We start from the raw sequence: 19,843 nt of genomic DNA, 5'->3' as shown, positions 1-19,843 counted from the left end.
AGCTCTGGGAGCATCAGGACAGAAAAATAGATGCTAATTCCCTCTCTGCCTTGGCCACTAGGAAGCTCAGTCTAATCTGACTGTCCATCTGTAGCAAGTCTACAAGACTTTATGGCACTTATTTTTAGTACTAACCTTGTCCTTTGCTTCATTTTCTTTTTCTATCATTTTTTCCCTTCCTATTTTCCTTACCCTGACTTATATATCCGTGAGGTACTTTAATCCACTTTGAAATAAAGGAGGAAAATAATAAAAATATAGCTAATATAAAATTATATATCTCCATCTATCTAGATAGCAGAAAAAACTCTGGGTTTCAGTCCCAGTTTGACCTGTCAGTAGCTGTGTGGCCCTGTAAGAATGATCGTCCCTCAGTTTCTTCTTTTTAGAACAGGGCGGGGGGGCCACGATAATATTTCCCTTGAAGCTGGATGTGGTGGCTTATATTGGGAAAAGTGCTTGGCTGTCATAAGTGCTCTTAGCAAGTTTTAGTTCCTTCCTTCCTCAACTCAAAACCCCTTCAGCAGCTATTTGCTCTTGAACTTGCTCAATCATGTTCCTGGGTGTCCCGGTGAGCTCAGAAATATCTGCTGCTGAGGAAATGAATTTTTGCTGCATCAGGAGAAACCTTGGTCAGAAGGAAACTGGGGCAAAAGGGCTGGATTAGAGGAAATCACCGCCGTCTGGGGCTTGCTGGGGTTCTTACCATCGTGAGCTTGTGGGATGACAGTGGAGAGGAGAAGGTGGAAGTCCAGGGCTGGTAGACACTTCCATGCCTTCTAGAACAGCCGCGGCTGACTCTGAGGGGCTCTTTCGTGTGAGCCTGCTGGGATCATACCGGTTATTCCACGCAACTGTGTGTGATATAGAGAGTGCAGCATGCTCGGCAATGGGGTGGAGAGCCCTCTGTTTGGGGGCTGTTCTGCGTACTGTAGGGTGCTTGGCAGAACAGGCACTGCAAGGAGATATTTTGGGTTGGGTTCCATGCCACTGCCATAAAGCGATCGTCACAATAAAGTCAGTCACATGAATTCAACGCCTCCGTCTATCTAAAAGTTATGTCTACACTATACTGTAGTCTCTTAAGTGTGCAACAGCATTTTGTCTTAAAAAACAATACACACCTTAATCAAATATGACACAGAGACACACACTGTTGGAAAAATCGAACCGATAGACTCATTCAACGCAGGGTTGAATGAGCACTAACCTTCCATCTGTAAAGGGCACAGTATCCGTGAGTCGTGATAAAGCAGCGGGCAGTGAAGCGAGGTAAGCCTGACTCTGGTTTCTACCCCACTAGATGCCGACAGCCACCCTCCCTCCCACTTCATGACAATGAAAATTGCCTGCAGTGTCAAATGTCCCTTGCACACCATTTCCTCACCTGCTTTGAGAACCGCTGGTGTTGTCACAAAGCACTTGGCCTTGCTCAGCACCTATTAAGCACCCACCAAGGGTTTGGGGGACAAAAGCGCTCATGACACCCTCTCAGTCCTTGTAGGTCATGCTTCCATAGGGGAGAAAGGCATGTCCACTTATCATTGCCACTACCGTGGCCAGCTCAACAGCAAATGGACGGTGAGGTCCAGACTGGGCTCAAGGGGCTTCAAGACCCGTTCTTCTAAGATCACAAAGGAAGAGAACACTGGGGTGGAACACTGGATCCCCCTCTCCAAAGGGCACCCCCCTCCCCCACACTTGGGATTCTTTTTCTAGCACTTTGTATGATTCCTTCATCATCGTCATCGTGACTATGGCTGTCATTGATTAATTTTGTTTCCTTGTGGTTTTGTTCACCTGCCTCCTTCACCAATTTGTAGCCAGATTCCATGAGACCGGAGGCCGTTCTGGCTCATCTACCCTAGAAACCCTTGGCACAGGCAGAGCCCAAGAGGGCTGTAACAAATTGCCCTGCTGCTCACTCACAGAAAGAAGACAACGGGGAAGGAAAGGAAGGAAGAAGGAAGGAAAGAAGGTGAGAAAAAAGAAGGGCAGGTGAGGTGGGAAAAGCTTTCCACAGGGGGAACAGAATATATGCAAAGGCCCAGAGGGGTCAACAGGTAAATCATCCACAGAGCCCAGTGCAGAAGGAAAATAAGGGGCCCCTTGTTCAAATATTATAAAGAATTTCAAGACATGGTGGTGGCCTATGGGATTCTATACTTCTAATACACACACAGCCATGTAGTATTACCTCAATAAAAAATAATAAGATAAAATTAAAAGAATGTCAAGAGCCAAGCAGAGCATCCTGGCAAATGGGGCCCCTTGTGCATTGCACTCTGGGTGAATGCCCAGGTCTCCTGTCCTGCAGTGCACTCTGGGTGACAAGCAGGAGCCAACAGCAGTCGGTGGGGCCGATGAGGTGGTCCATGTGACCTCTCACCACGTTTTCTGACATCGTTTTCCCAGAAGAGAACAGAGCTCGTCTAAGTGTGTTCTTCCAAATTCGATGTTGATGTTAAGAAATACTGCAGGACGAGGTAGCTCAGCTCAGGTTCCACAAAAAGCCTGGCTTGGCGGAGAGCTCATGAAAACCCTGAGCAAGCCCCAGACAAAGCTGCAGTGTGTGGCGTTCTGGACCCAAGCCTGCTAGCTGGCGGCAGAGGGGTGACCATGTTTCTACTCAGCCAGGCTCACTGAGTCCAGGCAAGCCCTCTGCTCCTGCCTGGCGAACATGGCAATTTGTTACCAGCCCACAGCGCCAGCTGCAGATCAACACTCTCTGATCCTTGGTGCTCAAGCTTGTAATTTACAGGCTGTCTTGGAGGGTAATTTTAATTAGGACTTACATGGTATGTTTGACTCCCAGCTGGGATCCCCCATGTCATTTGCTCAGATCCGCCTGAAGGGCTTGGGTACTGGGGCAGAAGATGGGGGATACTCTGGCTGGTGGCTACTTTGTGTGTGGAATGAGTCCGTGTGAGTACAAGTAAGTGTGAGTGCTTGCACACGCATCCACATGCCCTTCTAGGAGATTTACATATATTCGAACATGCAGAGGAGGATTACTTTATTTCTTTTAAGTCTAGGAACAGTTGGTGGTCCAAGAACCCTTGGAAATTACCTTTTTTTCTTTTTTTTAATTTCTTTTTTTAATTATTTATTTATTTATTTATTTATTTAATTTATACAAGCACTGGGTACAGTCAGAAGCGCGGGAGGGTGAGAGAATTCACCAGAGCCAGAGCGGGGAGCAGAGCAGGCAGAAGGACCGAAGGACACTGCTGAGGGGAGCAGCGGGCGGCAGGAGAGGTCTGCGCGCCATGTGGGACCCTCCTCCGGTGGCCGGGGAGCAGCCGGGGATCCAACCGGCGCCGCAGAGGCCGCGGGCAGCTTCGCAACCCAGCGCTCAACCGCTGCGCCACCGGGGAGGCCCAAATTACCTTTTTTTTTAAGGTAAAATGGAATACAGTCAGGTTATGAAGATCACCTTCAGGAATGGAAAGACAAAAGAAAGGAGACTGAACCTGTCACATGGAGGTTTTTTCACACCCATGGTTTTATGAAATCTCCCTGAGAAACTGAGAGCTGAGTGCTAATTCACCCATTTTACAGATGAGGTAAGTAAAACTCAGCATTTCTTTAAGAATTATTTATTTATGCATACAAGAGCTGGGGCACAGGCCAGAGGTGTGGGGGTGAGAGGTTCACCAGAAACAGAGTGGGGAACAGAGCAGGCAGACTGACAGAAATACACGGCTGAGGGGTAGCGGGCGAGGCAGGAGAGGTCTGCCGCGCCATGTGGGTAGCTCCCCTGCTGGCAGGGGATCAAACTTGAGCTGCAGAGGCTGCAGATAGCTTCACAGAGCTGCACTCAACCCCTTGCACCACCAGAGAGGCCCAAAACTCAGGATTTTGATGAGACCCCCAATTCTAAACCCACACGAGGGTTATAACTCCGGTGTCTAAATCCCACATTCTTTCCATGAAACCGCACTGCCTGTCACAGGGATGAAAAGGGGATAGAGGAAAATGGAGAGCTGCTTTCTTTCCCTTGAGTATAAATGAGCACACTTAGCACTGCACGGAGACCTGGTCCTAGCCTGGACGGAGTCTCAGTCTCCTGGGAGTGAAAGCCCATCTTTTTCTACCTGTTCAACACCAGAGAATCAACAGGCAATCAGACAGGCCTCGTGGCTCATATGATCCGAAGTATCGGAAAATACGAAAGAATCACAATTACACAGAGTATGATTTCATAAAACATCTTTCACTATTCCTGACATTGGAATTTTAGTCATCCCCACCCTTTCCAGCAAACTGTTGATTCCACACTACCTTCTGGTTCTTGAGAATACGCCTCCTTCTGCTCCTTTTCAAGGGAAAAAAGGAAATGCCAGCACCCTCCCCCGTGCCCCTTCCCCAGCTCCAGGCTCAGAGGAGAAAACAAGAAGCACCTGTCTAGCTCGAGCAAAGGGGAGATCCATTTGCTCTTCTTTGAGGTTTTTTTTTTTTTAAGATTTATTTATTTATGCATACAAGAACTGAGGTGTAGGCCAGAGGTGTGAGAAGGCAAGAGGATTCACCAGAGACAGAGTGGGGAGCAGAACAGGCAGATCTACTGAAACACATTGCTGAGGGGAGCAGCGGGCGAGACAGGAGAGGTCTGCTGTGCCATGTCGGTTGCTCCCTGGCCAGCCGGGGATGGAACTTGTGCTGCAGAGGCTGCGGATGCAAACTAAGATGCATAGTTTGCATCTTAACCCCTTGTGCCACCAGGGAGGCCTGAGGCGTTTTCTAATAAATGCCCTGTACCTCACCCTGACACTTCTGCAGGAGAAGGGAAAACACTGAGACCTCACATCCCAACCTTGGGTTGGTGTCCCAGCTTTGCCATGTTCCAGCTGTGACTTGGGGACGTTATGTAAGCTCCTTAATTCTCAGTTTCCTGGTCAATAAAAGGAGGCCAACACCATCCAACATCTCTCCCTACGGCTGATGAAGGAATAGTAAAATGCATATACCCTGGCCCAACAATTGATCTTACAGAAATGTACCCAAAGGAAATCCAGAGACAAGAACACAAAAGCACAAGGACGCTCCTTTCAAGAAGTTGCTGTGATAAGTCCAGTCATCTGAAGGTTTAACTACCGTTGACTGTTAAAAATGAACCTTCGTTCCTGGCCACAAGATGTGGTGGCAGGAGACCCTGAGTATCCTTATGATGTGGCATCTGATTTGATCTGGATTGAGTATACCAAGAAAGACCAAGGCAGCAGCTGCAGTTTCGTTCTTGACTTAACCTCAGTAATCACACGCATCCATTCCATAGTACCCCACTGAGTGACACAGTGAACCCTGTTCAACATAGAGGGGATGAGATGGAGATCTGACTACAAGCAGGAAGAGAACGCTGGCAGCCATTTTGGAGGCCACTTAATTCATCATGAAGAATCTTCCAAAATCCATTGAATACTGTCCAAATGAAAGGGCATGTGAGGTTTTATCACTTTTCTTCCCCAGGAAGCATCTTTTTTTTTAAAGATTCATTTATTTATGCATACAAAACTGGGGTGTAAGCCAGAGGTACAGGGGATATGAGAGGACTCACCAGAGCGAGTGGGGAACAGAACAGGCAGATCTACTGAAATTCACTGCTGAGGGGAGCAGCAGGCGAGACAGGAGAGGTCTGCTGCACCACGTGGGTAGCTCCCTGGCTGGGGATCGAACTCATGCTGCAGTGGCTGGCGATAGCTCAATAGTGCTGTTTTTAACCCCCATACCACTAGGGAGGCCCCAAAGCATCTTGACAGCAATGTCTATGTTTTTGCTTACTTGACTTCTCATTTCAGTCTTGGGTCTTCTAAGAGCCTTTTCTTTGAAGAAAGCTAAGTAACAGGTAGAACAAAGCATGGAGTCAGGACCTCAGGACTTAACTGTCTGTTCTCATGCACCATCAATTCTCAAACTGCGTCAGAAATTTCTTCACTTTCACTGATCGCCCACACCCACCTGTCTACCTACCCGTCCATGTTTTGGAGCATCCATGGCGATGAAGAATGAATAGAGTCTGTACCAGACTCAAATAACCAGGAATTTTTTCAGGCCAGGACCAGTGCTGTATTCTTCTCTGTACCCCAAGGGCTTGGCACAGTGCCGACTCAACAGCTGCTAAATAGTCACTTGCTGATTTAAATGAACATAAGGAAACCATAATTTGAAAGTTAAGTCTGCTTCTGCTAAAAATAGTGAATGCAATCAGTGGCAAAAATAATCATTTGACCGCATAAAATCTTATTCCCATGCTCTAGTACTACCCTCAATCCTGCCTCAATCTACTACCTGCAGATCCTTAATTCCCACCCTCATCTCCTTGGGTCTGCTCCTTGACGCAGCTGTGCATTTTTTTTTTTAAGATTTATTTATTTATGCATATAAGAACTGGAGTACAGGCCAGAGGTGCAGAGGGTGAGAGGATTCACCAGAGAGAGTGGGGAACAGAAAAGGTGGACAGAATGAAACACACTGCTGAGGGGAGCAATGAACAAGTCAGAAGAGGTCTGCCGCGCCATGTATGTAGCTCCCTGGCGGGGGATGGAACTCATGCTGCGGAGGCTGCTGATTGCTTCACAGTGCTGTGCTTAACCCCTTCCTCCACCAGGGAGGCCCTCAGCTGTGCATTATTTATTTGATTTTGCGCAAGTTACTTTATATGCTCTGAGTTTCAGTTTCCTGATCTGTAAAATGAGAATAATGATGCTTCCTCATAGATCTCTCATAAAGCAGAAATTAAAGAATAATACATGGGGTGCCAGGAGCTTAGGAAAAGTTAAAGAAATATGACTTTCCTCTCTGCTGTTTGTATTGTCATATTGTCATTTCATGTGATTTTATAATCAATTTTGTAAGTTGTCACCCGATGCTCATAGCTACCTTTTTTACTGACTACATAATATTTTGTCAACTATTTCTAATTACAGAACAATTTGAGATCTTTCAATATTGTTATAATTATAAATGACACGTCCTTTTGGACTTTTGCCACTGGATAACTTTCCAAAATTGAATTGATATTTTGTGTCCACAGGCAATTTAAGTCTAGAATTTATTTATTTTTTGGGGGGGATATTTGAAGCTTAGATCTCATTTTCCCAATGGAGATTTACATTCCTTTGTAACAGCAATTCTATCTCATCCTCAGTGGGCGGTGGTGTTTAGAAGTTAAGGACACACATTTTGGAACTAGACAGAGCTGAGTTGGAATTCTGGCTTTGCCATTGTTCAAAATTCAGCCTTCCCAATTGTAAAATAAAGATCCCTGGCCCTACCCATTTGTTTCTATGATATGTCACTACATTATAAATCAACCTAAAGGGAAATGCCTCAAAATGGCAACCATCATTTATTTAGCTCATTTATCTGTAACTGCGCTCAGCAGGGAGAGCTTATCGTTTCTCCATGCAGTGCGCATTGAGGTGGTTTGGGGGATCCACTTTCAAAATGGCACTCTCGCAGGACTGGTGAGTTGGTTGGTGTTAGTCATCAGCGGGGATCTCAGTTGGGCCTGTAGGCTGGGGTTCTTGGTTCTGTTCCACGTGAGTTGTATCACAAACTTCTTGGGTTTACTCACAAAGTTGGTGGCTCAGTACTAAGAGTCAGTGTCCCAACGGCTACAGGTGGAAGCTGTTTCCTTCTATGACCTCTGAATCAGACAATGCCCTTCCATTGTGGGCAGGACGTCATCTAGATTCAGACAGAGGGAACAGAGATTCAGGATTAAGTTTCAGATGATCTTTATGGCACTTACTTGGGTCGCCTTTTCTCATCTCACAAGAATAATGAAGAGTGTGTCTGTCCTGGTATTTTGATTTCACAATCATGCTTCTCTTTTACAAGTTCATAATCCACTTACTTGGTCAATCATGAAAAGCACGAGAAAGAGACAACACTATGTGGCGTTGTTTAGACACAGCCCATTTGTCTTGTGGTTGGGTCTTTCCAAACTGTCCTCTATGGCTTGGCCCCAAATACTTTGTCTATAGTGTGTGAAAGAGGATGTTAGTGATAAGACAGGATGTGAACCTGATGCACTGTCAAACAGGTGGTTTTGGCATGGGATGTTCCCAGCTGCAGAGATGCCAGCTGTAGAGCAGAACTCGCCTCTGTTCAACTGGTTGGGGTGGGGTTGGAAAGACCCATTGAAGGGGCCCAGAGATAGGATTGCATTTTCCCAAGGTCATTACCAGTTGATGTCACAGTCATAGATTAAAGCAGGGTTTCTCCACCCCAGCATGATTGACATCTGAATCAAACAATGCACAGGGTGGTCCTGTACAGCATAAGATGTTTAGAAGCATCTCTGGCCTCTGCTACCAAAGGCACTGAACTCCTCATACCCATCTGACAACCAAAAATGCCTCTAGACCTACTACAATGGCTCTGTGTCCAAATACGGACACAGCATGAGTTAGTAGGTATGTTAGGGGGACATGATTCTAACCATGCCAACCCACTATTCTGCTTTATTTTTCTCTGTAGTATTCATCACTTCCTAATATATAGTAGAATTCACGCATTTACCTTCCTTGTTGTCTGCCTTCTTCCATACATGTTAGCGCCATAAAGGCAGAAAAGTTTGTTTGCTTCACTGTGTATCTCAATGCCAAGTGCTCAATCCACATTTGCTGAATGAATACAAATAAAGTCAAGTCATATCTTTACCTCTTTCTTTGCAGCTTTTGACACATTGCTGAGGCTCAGTGGTAAATAAATCCATAGACCACCACCCCCCCTACCACAGTAGAGTCTTAAAGATCTCTAGAGAGCACCCAGTGTAGTTCTCTCACTTTGCTGACAAGAAACTCAGTTACAGAGGAGCAAATGTTTAGTTCAATAACATAGCAGGGACAGATTCCAGATGTCCTCTTTTCTGGCACCTACAACTACCATCTTTATTATATGTAATTTTCCCAGTAGCCCGGCTTTTCCATGATGATAATTTAAAAGCAATCACCCTCTTTGTGTTTGAGCAGTGACAGATGGGTGCACGGTTCTGTTTGCTCTAGATAAACTAAGCTGATCAGAACATCAAAGTACCTGATGTGCTGGTCTAACAAGTCTATGATATTTAGGATTGATGTCAATATATTTAAAAAGGTGATTAACCAACCCCATTAATTTTGGCCATTTATGAGGACATGTTCCTGCTTAAGAGGATCTCTACCATGGTTCTGGACCTAGAACCAGTCTAGACCTCTCAATAGGACAAGAATTCACAAGATCTTCCATGTGTTAGACAAATTGAGACACTGAAAAAAGGAGACAACAATCTCTAGGTAGAGCTTGAAGCACCTGGTATAATACCTGACATTGAGTAGACCCTCCAAAGATACAAAGTCAGCTGAATGTAAGTTTAAACAAAAACAACTAAGACAAGTAAAAGTAAATGTTTTGCCTCCTTCTTATAATCTAGTGGTTACAGTTATAGACACTAAACGAGCTGAGTGATCTTGAACAAACCGCTGAAGCTTTTAGTGCCTCGGTTTCTTCATCTATAAAGTGGGAATAATAATAGTGCTGACCTCATAGGTTGTTGTAAGGCTTCAATGTGGCCACCCACAAAAGTCACTCTGGACAGTGTGTGCCACTTAGTAAAGCTCTATGCAAGCTTTGCTGTCGTTTTTTTTTTTTTTTCTTAATTTACCCACTTATTTATTCAACTGTGTATTAACATGTATTTACATGTAATAGATCCTGTTTGGAATTCCAAGCTCTGCCCCAAGTATTGAGGATACAAAAGGACAAAGACTTAGTCCCTGAGCCCCTAATGATACATTGTTACAATAATCAAGGATCCACAGAGTCCTGGAATGGTGGGCACATGCCGGGGGCTTCCATGCATAGGAATACATTTCCAAGGTGGGGAGCCAACAGTCTTCATTATTTGCTCAGAGTGATGCATGGCCACCCCCCAAATAGGTTAAGGACCTTCATTGTTACACATGGATAGAGACACAAAAGTCAGTACACAAATGTGACCACTGGTATTCTCGAGGTCTGTTGATGGTACATTTATTGAAAAAGGAATGATCACAGACACACACAGAAGCTAGGGGAGATGGAAGTGAAGTGTAATGATTTTCAGACATAGTTTCCTTTGGTTTCTGGAAAAACAAACAACTGAAGAATTGAACAAGTTTTCTTGTGATATGACTCTATGGTGCTTTGCGGTCAAACAACCCTGGGGTTAAATTTTGGCTTGTCACTTACCAGTTGTTGAGAAGTTGGGCAAGTTTTAAACTCTTTGAAATTTATGTTTTTTTATTTTTTAATTTTTTTTTAAATTTATTTATTTATTTATACACGCCCTGGGTACAGTCAGAAGCGCGGGAGGGTGAGAGAATTCACCAGAGCCAGAGCGGGGAGCAGAGCAGGCAGAAGGACCGAAGTACACTGCTGAGGGGAGCAGCGGGCGGCAGGTGAGGTCTGCGCGCCATGTGGGACCCTTGCCCGGCAGCCAGGGATCGAACCGGCGCTACAAAGGCTGCGGGCAGCTTTGCAACCCAGCGCTCAACCTCTGTGTCACCGGGGAGGCCTCTCTTTGAAATTTATTTTCTTAAATACAAAATTGTAATTCATGAAATGATATTATTTGTTTCAATGTAGCATCTTACTACCAAGGATTAATGATAAATCATATTGTTTGTTCACTACAATTCACTTTCTCCCCATTCTTGCCCATGTCCTGCATGTACACTTCTGTGCTCTATGACTTCGGGTTCAGCAGTGTTAATTATTCTGAACAACGGCCTGTGGGAAGGTAGTGTATTTCAAGCCTGAGCAGAATTCTTTAAAATATATATATATATTTTTTAGATTTATTTATTCATGCATACAAGAGCTAGGGTACAGGCCAGAGGTGCGGGGGCGGGGTGTGTGTGTGTGAGGAGTCACCAGAGACAGAGCGGGGAACAGAACAGGCAGACTGACTGAAACACACTGCTGAGGGGAGCAGTGGGTGAGACAGGAGAGGTCTGCTGCACCATGTGGGTTGCTCCCTGGCTGGGGATCAAACTGATGCTATAGAGGCTGCAGATAGCTTCATAGTGCTGTGCTTAACCTCTTGCACCACCAGGGAGGCCCCCTGAGCACAACCTTTAAACACATGTGCCAGGTTTGGAGAGGACTTCTCTGCTCTTACTTTGGGCTGTGAGAGCAACTCATCTATCAACTCACATCTGGGAACCAGCTCACACGCTAAAGCAGCTGAGCCAGCTAAGCTGCACATCAGCAAGGAGTCAATTCTCAATTGCTGAAAGCTGGGGATATTTGTTGCTGCAGCAAAAGCTAACTAGTTCACTGACACATAATTCTTGCTCACCAACAACAAATACACCTAGCACTTACAGTGGACTACGTGAGGGTATTAAGGCTACAACATTAAACTGTCAAAAACCTTCAAATATAGAGAGAGAAGAAGGGAGTTACATAAGAGTAGGGAAAAGCTGATGGAAATGTGTGCCAAAAGCAACCAACAGCACACTAAGTTGTTTCCTCTTTCTTTGGGCAAAGGATCATGAGTTCTGGCCAAAGAAATGTGCACACACATGACAGGAACCACTTACAGGCCCAAGCCATTATCACTCCTTTATGTTCTTTTTCCCCATTTCAGCAGATGGCATGGTGATCGCCAAGGCACGTTGGAAGCTGCATATTAAAGATCTAGAGGTGTTAGCAGCCTAGAGCCTTGAATGACGGCCCAGAAGGGCTGCCTCTTCCCTTGAGCATCAACCTTAGACAGTTACTTTCAAAGATGAAAACAATCAGATGTGAGTTACAGCAGAGAAGAGTCTTTATGCAGCAACTGCTGATGGAAGGGCAACATGCTGGGTTCCCTTCAGATCTGGACATTGGAGACTTGGACCTTTCAGAGGGACAGTGAGGGCAGGAGAGTCAGGGTAATAAGAAATTACAAAAAACAGGAGGGGGGTATTTGATCCACGGGAAATTCATTTGAGTTTGCTCACTGGCACTGTTGAAGTTAGGGTCCCAGCCCCCAACAGAGGCTGGGAGACAAGGACTGATTCTTCAGGTGTTGGTTGGAGCAGACAATCCAGTCACTTCTTTCAGCATCTTTGAGTTTTTTCAGGTAGGTACTTTAAGGAGGCTAAGATCATCCTAGGGATGTGTCCTTCAGTTTGTTTGCTCAGGTCTTTACAGGCCAAGCTGAGGTGTTGAGAAGAGGCTCAGCAGGTCCTGGCTGGAGTTTGATGGCGGAGAAGATCTTTGTCATCAACCCCACTGGGTTTCATCCATTAGGTTACAAATGAAACCCGAGAAATGCTAACACACATGGATAGAAGTTGACAGATCAAGCACTTATGGTTATTTTTTTTAATTGTGTGTGTGTTTATTGAGGTAACATTGGTTTACAACACTGTATATGATTTGGGGGTACAGGGTCACTCCTCAGATATATGTTACCTTGTCACAATCACCACCAAAGCTCCCGTAACATCCAACCATAGTCCATTGATCCCCCTCTTTTTGCTACCCACTCCCATCTCTCCCTCATCTCCCCCTTTGCTAGAATCATCTCTACAGTCTAAGTGCTGATAATTCCTAACAAGTGTTTATTACGAGATTATGTGTGAGAAGAGTAAAGAGCTTACTGTGTGCCAAACACTGTACCATAATCTACATTCACATAGCCCCATTCAGTCCTCTTTATAGCACTGAAATAGATTTTTTAATTCTATTATATTCTTTATTATTCTATTCTATATTCCATGGAAATAGATGTTGATGCCATAGATGTCATAATTTAACTCATATATAATTATGTATGTATTATATATATAAATTCCATATGTAGAGACAAGTTGAAGATCAGTGTGGTTAAACCTTAGGTTTGATTATGTGACTTCAGAATGTCAGAAGCTGGTTGGAAGCAGATCATTTTAGCTCTGAATTCATTGTCATGATCACACAGCATTGATTCACTGAGTTCAGCAATTGAGAAAGACATGCAAGTGCCAGGCAGTCCATTTTGACCTGAGACCAAGTACAAGGACCTAAGTCATTCAAAGGAAAATATTCTACTTCTCTAGGGACCTTGGGGCCTGTGGGACTACTAAGTCCATCTGTAGGGTATAGAGGAGTCAAGCAAGAGAAGATAGTAACTCCCAAAATCAGAACTGGACAAGCAGCTAGGGAAACTTGGTGAAAAGTGACATGTGCCCATAAATGACTGGTTAATGTTTAATCAAGAATCAAGTCTGAGAGTCACAGGAGATTATTCTCCTCACTTCCCTTAACTGAATACATTTGGAATACTCCTAATTTTTCTCCACCAGAGAATGACTTGCTGCATTCCAGTGGATTGAGGCCAGTGGACAGATAAAGGGCAGGGGTACATCCAGGTAAATGAGTATGCTGGAGACATACACAGTAAGGGAAAGAGACATTAGGAGTGAAGAAATCTATTCTGGTCTTGGCGTGGCCTGTAGCTAGCTGTGTCACCTTGGGCAGTTTCATTTCCCATGCCCATGCTCAAACAGGAGATTGGTTGGAAATTTTCTGTGGTCCCTTCTAGCCATGGAAGTCTGGTCATAGACAGTGGTTCTTCTGTTGCAGAGAGTAATCTCCATAAAAGGGGGGAGGGTTCTAGGTTCCTTGCCCTACCTAAGTAGTAAGGGAAACTAGGAGAGGACTTGGGAGACTTGAAGTAGACACATGGAGCAGAGAGATGTGTGAAGGAAGGTGTGCTTCTTCTGAACTTTGGACTTGTACCCGGGGTGTGGGGAACATGGAAGGAAACATGCGAAGGGGAGACATTGAGAGACACTTGGAAGTGATGTGGGTGAGAGCCCCCTGGGGAGGCTGACAAAGGCAGCTTTCAGCTTTATTTGTATTTTGATCTTGCTGCTTTTCATCCCAGACTTGCCCGGTCCCTTCTGCCCCTTTCCTATGGTTCCCTGCTAGAAGGTACCTAAGACTTGTGGCATATTTTTGGGCCTCAGCAGCTCCACTTTGGGCCAACCCTGTTCTGTTGGGCATTTACTCATGCCCTTGTGAGTAAATGGCTAATTTTGGGTGTTTTATTAGAAAATTGCCTTCCTTTTCTCTCTTTCTACACACATTAATTCTATTAAAGTCCTTTTCTATTAATGGTCTTACACATATGATTATGATTTTTCTTTATATGGCAGATGCCAGAACCCACTTAGAGCATGAAGGTTTGGGTGTTTTGGGATCCCCTCCATCTGTAGACTAACGCACTAGGCCAGTTTCCATGGAGTCAGATCTTTCTAGTAGGTGTCCTCTCTCCCCTAGCAGGATAGTTGAAATCTAATATATGCTCTGTCTTATGTATATAGGTTGAAACTTAGACAGAATCAAAATGCTGCAAACTCGGAGGGCTAGATGTAATCATCTCCTTGGACCTTTTCAGTCTGCAGGTAAGGAAACAGAAAGGAAGCTCAGAGAAGATAAGGTCACACAGAGCTTTGCAAGCTCTGTACTAGCAAAACTAGAACTAAGGTCCTGCTTTCTGATGCTGAATATGGGGCTTATTCCAAAAAAGTCCACTGCTTAGGGGCTGGAGAAGGTGTCGAAGGGAATGGACATTTGCTGAGCACTTATGATTTCAAGTCTCCACCTTAGGTTCTGTACTCAGTCTACAAATATTTAACATGTTTCATTGAATAACTGCCATGTGTTCGGCCCTGGGGATAGAGACATGAGCAGGACAGACAAGGTCTCTTCTTGGCACTCACACTATAGTGGGAGTGTGGAAATAGCCAGTAAACATAAATAAACAAGAAATTTATTTATGGTATTACTGTGCAGAAAATATGCAGATGTGCTACCAAGAAAATAATAGGACTGCCAAATGACCGCACATTTATTGAAATAGTTTATGGGCTAGACAGAGCCCACCTCCAGAGTTTAGCTTACCATCACAAAGATGCCAGGAGGAAGGAGCTATTATTTTCATTATTCATTGTGCAGATGAGGAACTGAGACTCAGACTTGCCCTCAGTCAGATAACTGGTGAAAGTTCATTCTAGGTCCCCACTCATTGTCTTTCTGGCACAAAACCATGCCTTGCTTCACTGTATCCTGCATTGAGTTAGTTTGTTTGTTTATATTTAAAGATTTATTTATTTATGCATACAAGAGCTGGGGTGCAGGCCAGAGGTGTGGGGGGAGGTGAGAGGATTCACTGGAGACAGAGTGGGGAGCTGAACAGTCAGATCTACTGAAATACACTGCTGAGGGGAGCAGTGGGAGAGACAGGCGAGGTCTGCTGCGCCATGTGGGTCAGCTTCCTGGCCAGGGAGCGAACACATAGTACAGTGGCTGCGGATAGCTTCACAGGCTGCGTCTTAACCCCTTGCACCACCAGGGAGGCCCTGAATTTACTTTTAACGACCACATATTTATTTATATATATTTGTAGATAGTTAATGAATATGTCTATAAATATAGGCAAAGTAATGTTGCTGGCTGAGATTAGGTATTTGATGACTGGTAGCTTGCACTCATCTCTGTGTTTTGGAGTCATATTCAGTATTTCCAATAAAGTGTCTCTTTTGAACAGCACTTGAGTGGAAGGCAGTTGACTTGGTCTGTGGGTAGATGCTGCAGCTATGATACAGAAATTTCCCTTGCTTGTGACTTACTGACGTGGGGGTTAGAGGACGGACAACCTAAGTAAACCTAGGATACTAAATCACCTAGTCAGGATGAAATTCAGCAAAGATCTCCCTAAATTCTCCTGACCTAGCAGGTAAGATCTGGAACATGACTTTTAGCATTGATTTCTGACCATCAGTATTCAGGTTGTTTTAAAATGTTTGCCCAGTACATCTGAGTTTTCTTATTCTCAGGTGTTAGCAAGGCTCTTGTTCTTTCCTGCAAGAAAATGTCTTCATCTTGTGAGTCTAGATAAATAAATCAGAATGTTTTGCCATCTAATATCTACATTTCAGATGGATTAAGAATTTCAGAGTTAAAAAAAGTAACAGTTAACATAAATAGAAGAAAAACCTGAAGTGTTCTTTTTTAAGTTACCCTTCAAATGGGCTTTCCTGGTGGCACAAGGGGTTAAGTCTCAGCACTATGAAGCAATCAGCAGCCACTGCAGCACAAGTGCAATCCCTGGCTAGGGATTGAAGCCCACATGGTGCAGCAGACCTCTTCTGTTTCACCCGCAGCTCCCCTCAGCAGTGTATTTCAGTCAGTCTGCCTGTTCTGTTCCCCACTCTGTCTTTGGTGAATCCTCTCACCCCTCCCCGACACCTCTGGCCTACGCCCCAGCTCTTGTATGCATAAATAAATAAAATAAATCTTTTTTTAAAAATTTAAAAAATATCCTTCAGACAACAGAAATCTCAACTCAAATTGGCAGAGGCACCCAGTGCTTATTGATTAACACAGTCCATTTTCTAATTCTTTCCTCTCATGCTCATTTTGCAATAGAATTTGGGGAAAAAAAAAAAAAACTTGCTATCTCTGCTTCACTTGCAGCTTGCAGAGTTCTTGTGACACTACTGCTCAATGAATCTGGATGTCTGCCAAGGGCTGCTGGTAAAATTTTGCTTTTCTAGTAAAAGAGTCAGACATGGTCCATGCTGTTCCTGTCATTTCTTCTTTTTTCTTTTTTCCCTTTAGCAATAAGTCAAAGAAAAAAAAAAAAAAAAAAAAAAAGAGGGTGCCTCCCTAGTGGCGTAAGGGGTTAAGTCTTAACACTATGAAGATATCCGCAGCCACTGTAGCATGGACCATGTCTGACTCTTTTACTTTACCATCAGCCCTTGGCAGACATCCAGATTCATTGAGCAGTAGTGTCACATGAACTCTGCTAGCTGCAAGTGAAGCAGAGATAGCAAGTTTTTTTTTTTTTTCCCCAAATTCTATTGCAAAATGAGCATGAGAGGAAAGAATTAGAAAATGGACTGTGTTAATCAATAAGCACTGGGTGCCTCTGCCAATTTGAGTTTTATTCCCAGCCAGGCACCTACCCACATGGCACGCCAGACCTCTCCTGTCTCGCCTGCTGCTCCCCTCAGCAGTGCATTTCAGTTGATCTGCCTGTTTTGCTCCCCACTCTGTCTCTGGTGAATCCTCTCACCCCCCCTATATCTCTAGCCTGTACCCCAGCTCTTGTATGCATAAATAAATAAATCTTTTAATAAATAAATAAATAAATCTTAAGAAAAGTAAAAAAAAAAGTGATACCTAAAGTTGCAACAGTCACCTGAAAGCTACAAAACTCAGCATCAATATCAAGTAGCCTCCAGACTGCTCATTAGAGAGATAAACCCTTACCTGTTTATTTTTTTTTTTTTTTTTTTTTTTATAGAGGCATGTTTTTCTTTATTTATTTGTTTGCTTGTTTGTTTTGTTTATACATGCACTGGGTACAGTCAGAAGCGTGGGAGGGTGAGAGAATTCACCAGAGCCAGAGCGGGGAGCAGAGCAGGCAGAAGGACCGAAGTACACTGCTGAGGGGAGCAGCGGGCGGCAGGAGAGGTCTGCGCACCATGTGGGACCCTCCTCCGGTGGCCGGGGAGCAGCCGGGGATTGAACCGGCGCTGCAGAGGCCGCGGGCAGCTTCGCAACCCAGCGCTCTACCGCTGCGCCACCTGGGAGGCCCAACCCTTACCTGTTTAAATCACTGTTAATAGGATTCTTTTTAAAGATTTATTTTGTAGCTTCATAAAGCTGCGACTTAACCTCTTGCACCACCAGTGAGGCCCAAGAATTCTAAATGTGTAGTATTCTACTCTGTATATATGTACACACACACTTACAACCAATCACATCTTCTTCATCCACTCATCCACTGATGGGGAGCTACTGTCTTAAACAACAAAGAAATATATTCTTTTTTCGAAAAGAGAAACGACATCTTCTTTCATCCCTTGTTTAGGACTAAGTTTTTGCTGCAGTTCCCCAAAGTCTTGGTATCACATGCTGTTGTCTGGAACTGGATCTAGTCTGGAACCGTTGCCTGTGGGTCAGCTCCCTGGCCGGGGATCAAACTCATGTCGCTGTCATGCCGATAGCTTGATAATGTGCCACTGTGCCACCAAGAAGGCCCGAAACCACATTCTTTGAAGTGGGACAAAGAGAGACCACAGATGTTGCATGTCGTTCCAGAATATGCACTTCATGAGATCCCACATTCTTTATCTCTGCTGCTAGGAATACAGTCAGTCCTGGCTTCACTTCACCTGAGAGCAGGAGACCTGTGGGGGACCAGGTAAGTGGACCTGGTGTCACATCTGGGTTCTGGCACTTGCCGCCAGTCTGACCAGCAAAAACCAGTGAGTTGGCCAGTCTGACTTGATGAGTGAGAATTAGAACAAAGTCTCAGCTGAGGACTGTTCAGAGGTGAGACCTCCCTGCTCAGGAGCTCCAGGGAGGTTGCCATGTGAGCTGGTGCCGCCATGACCAGAATCCCACAAGGAGAGGCAACCTGGGTTATTCTATGAAGAGGAAAGCAGGGTCCAGAAGTCAAAAAACGGAGAATAGCTGAGTCCTAAAGAAGGCTATTCTAGGAGAAAAAAAACAAAACAAATGAGAGAGGACAGAGTCAGGTAGCACCTGATGGATATTGGGAAGAGAAGAACTCAGAGGTTCTCACTTCTCAGCCAATAGTGGGGCCTGTCTTACCACAATTTGGGCCTGTGTGGTGAGGAGAAAGCAGAAGACTAAACCTCAAATGCGAGGTTTAGGGAGAACATTCTGAAAAGACATGGCCTTTGCCTCTTTCTGCCCCCACAAATGTTGACTCCTCAGAATTTGATCCTTGGGCCCTTCACTGAACACTTTCCCTGCTGGGAGAGTGCATCCATGTGCAATACATCCATTGCACAAGTGATGTCTGCAATACTGCGCGCCCCGGCTGAGCCCTCTCCCAAGCGCAGAGCACAGCATCACCTGCTCTTGTGCTTCATCCAAAGACTTGCTTGGCTCAGTCTACAATCAGGATGCCCCATTATCCATCGTCTTTGAATCTTTTCCTTGCGGTCCCCATCTGATGACTTCTACCATTGTGAGGCACAAAATTAATCATTTCAGGGCCTCCCTGGTGGCACAGAGGGTTGAATGCAGTGTTGTGAAGCTGTCTGCAGCCTCTACAGCACCAGTTTGATTCCTGGCTGGCCAGGGAGATTCACACATGGCATGACAGACCTCTTCTGTCTCGCCCGCTGTTCCCCTCAGCAGTGCTTTTGGTCTGTCTGCCTGTTCTGCTCCCCGCTCTGTCTCTGGTGGATCCTCTAACCCTCCTGAGCCTCTGGCCTGTACCCCAACTCTTGTATAAATAAAAAATAAATAAATAAATAATTTCATACCCTTCTGCATTCTACTAGGCTGGGAAATAATCAAACAAGCATCAGATAGATAATAAGATAGATGATGGGAGAAAGAGCCAAAAAAAATTTAATAATGACATTCGACCTCCTGCTTACATGGGAGAAACCCAGTGAAATCCAGTAACTGGTCAGTTGGCTTCAAACATCACCCACCAGAGCAAGGGCGGTTGGGAGAAGAAAGGAGGTCAGTTAGGGCATTGACAAAAGAAGGCATAGTAGACAAAGGTATGCAGCTTTAAGTTCTGCCTTCTCCACTGAAAGAGAAAAATTCACTTAGGTCTTCTCAGTGCATTGAAGGAGAGGCTCTTACAGAGAGAAGTTTACATAAAAATGTGTCTTTCAGGGTCTCCCTGGTGGCACAAGGGGTTAAGCACAGCACTACGAAGCTATATGCAGCCACTGAAGCACGAGTTCAATCCCTGGCCAGGGAGGTACCCACACGCTGGCTAGGGAGCTACCCACATGGCACAGCAGACCTCTCTTGTCTTGCCCGCTGCTCCCCTCAGTAG

At 44.8% G+C, this 19,843-nt stretch overlaps 1 long non-coding RNA gene across 1 annotated transcript in view; it reads left to right on the top strand.

The window, feature by feature from the left end:
• The first annotated feature begins 1,637 nt into the window (after window positions 1-1,637).
• Window positions 1,638-19,843, top strand: part of LOC119238026 (uncharacterized) — a 288,679-nt gene continuing 270,473 nt past the window's right edge. The window contains exons 1-2 of the long non-coding RNA XR_008550557.1: window positions 1,638-1,978; window positions 3,403-3,566. This is a non-coding gene — a long non-coding RNA (uncharacterized LOC119238026). The remainder of the gene's footprint in view (window positions 1,979-3,402; window positions 3,567-19,843) is intronic.

Source organism: Talpa occidentalis, unplaced genomic scaffold (assembly GCF_014898055.3).
Source record: "Talpa occidentalis isolate TD23 unplaced genomic scaffold, MPIMG_talOcc4v2.1, whole genome shotgun sequence".
Lineage (NCBI taxonomy): Eukaryota > Metazoa > Chordata > Mammalia > Eulipotyphla > Talpidae > Talpa > Talpa occidentalis.
This window is presented reverse-complemented; position numbering and strand designations above follow the sequence as displayed.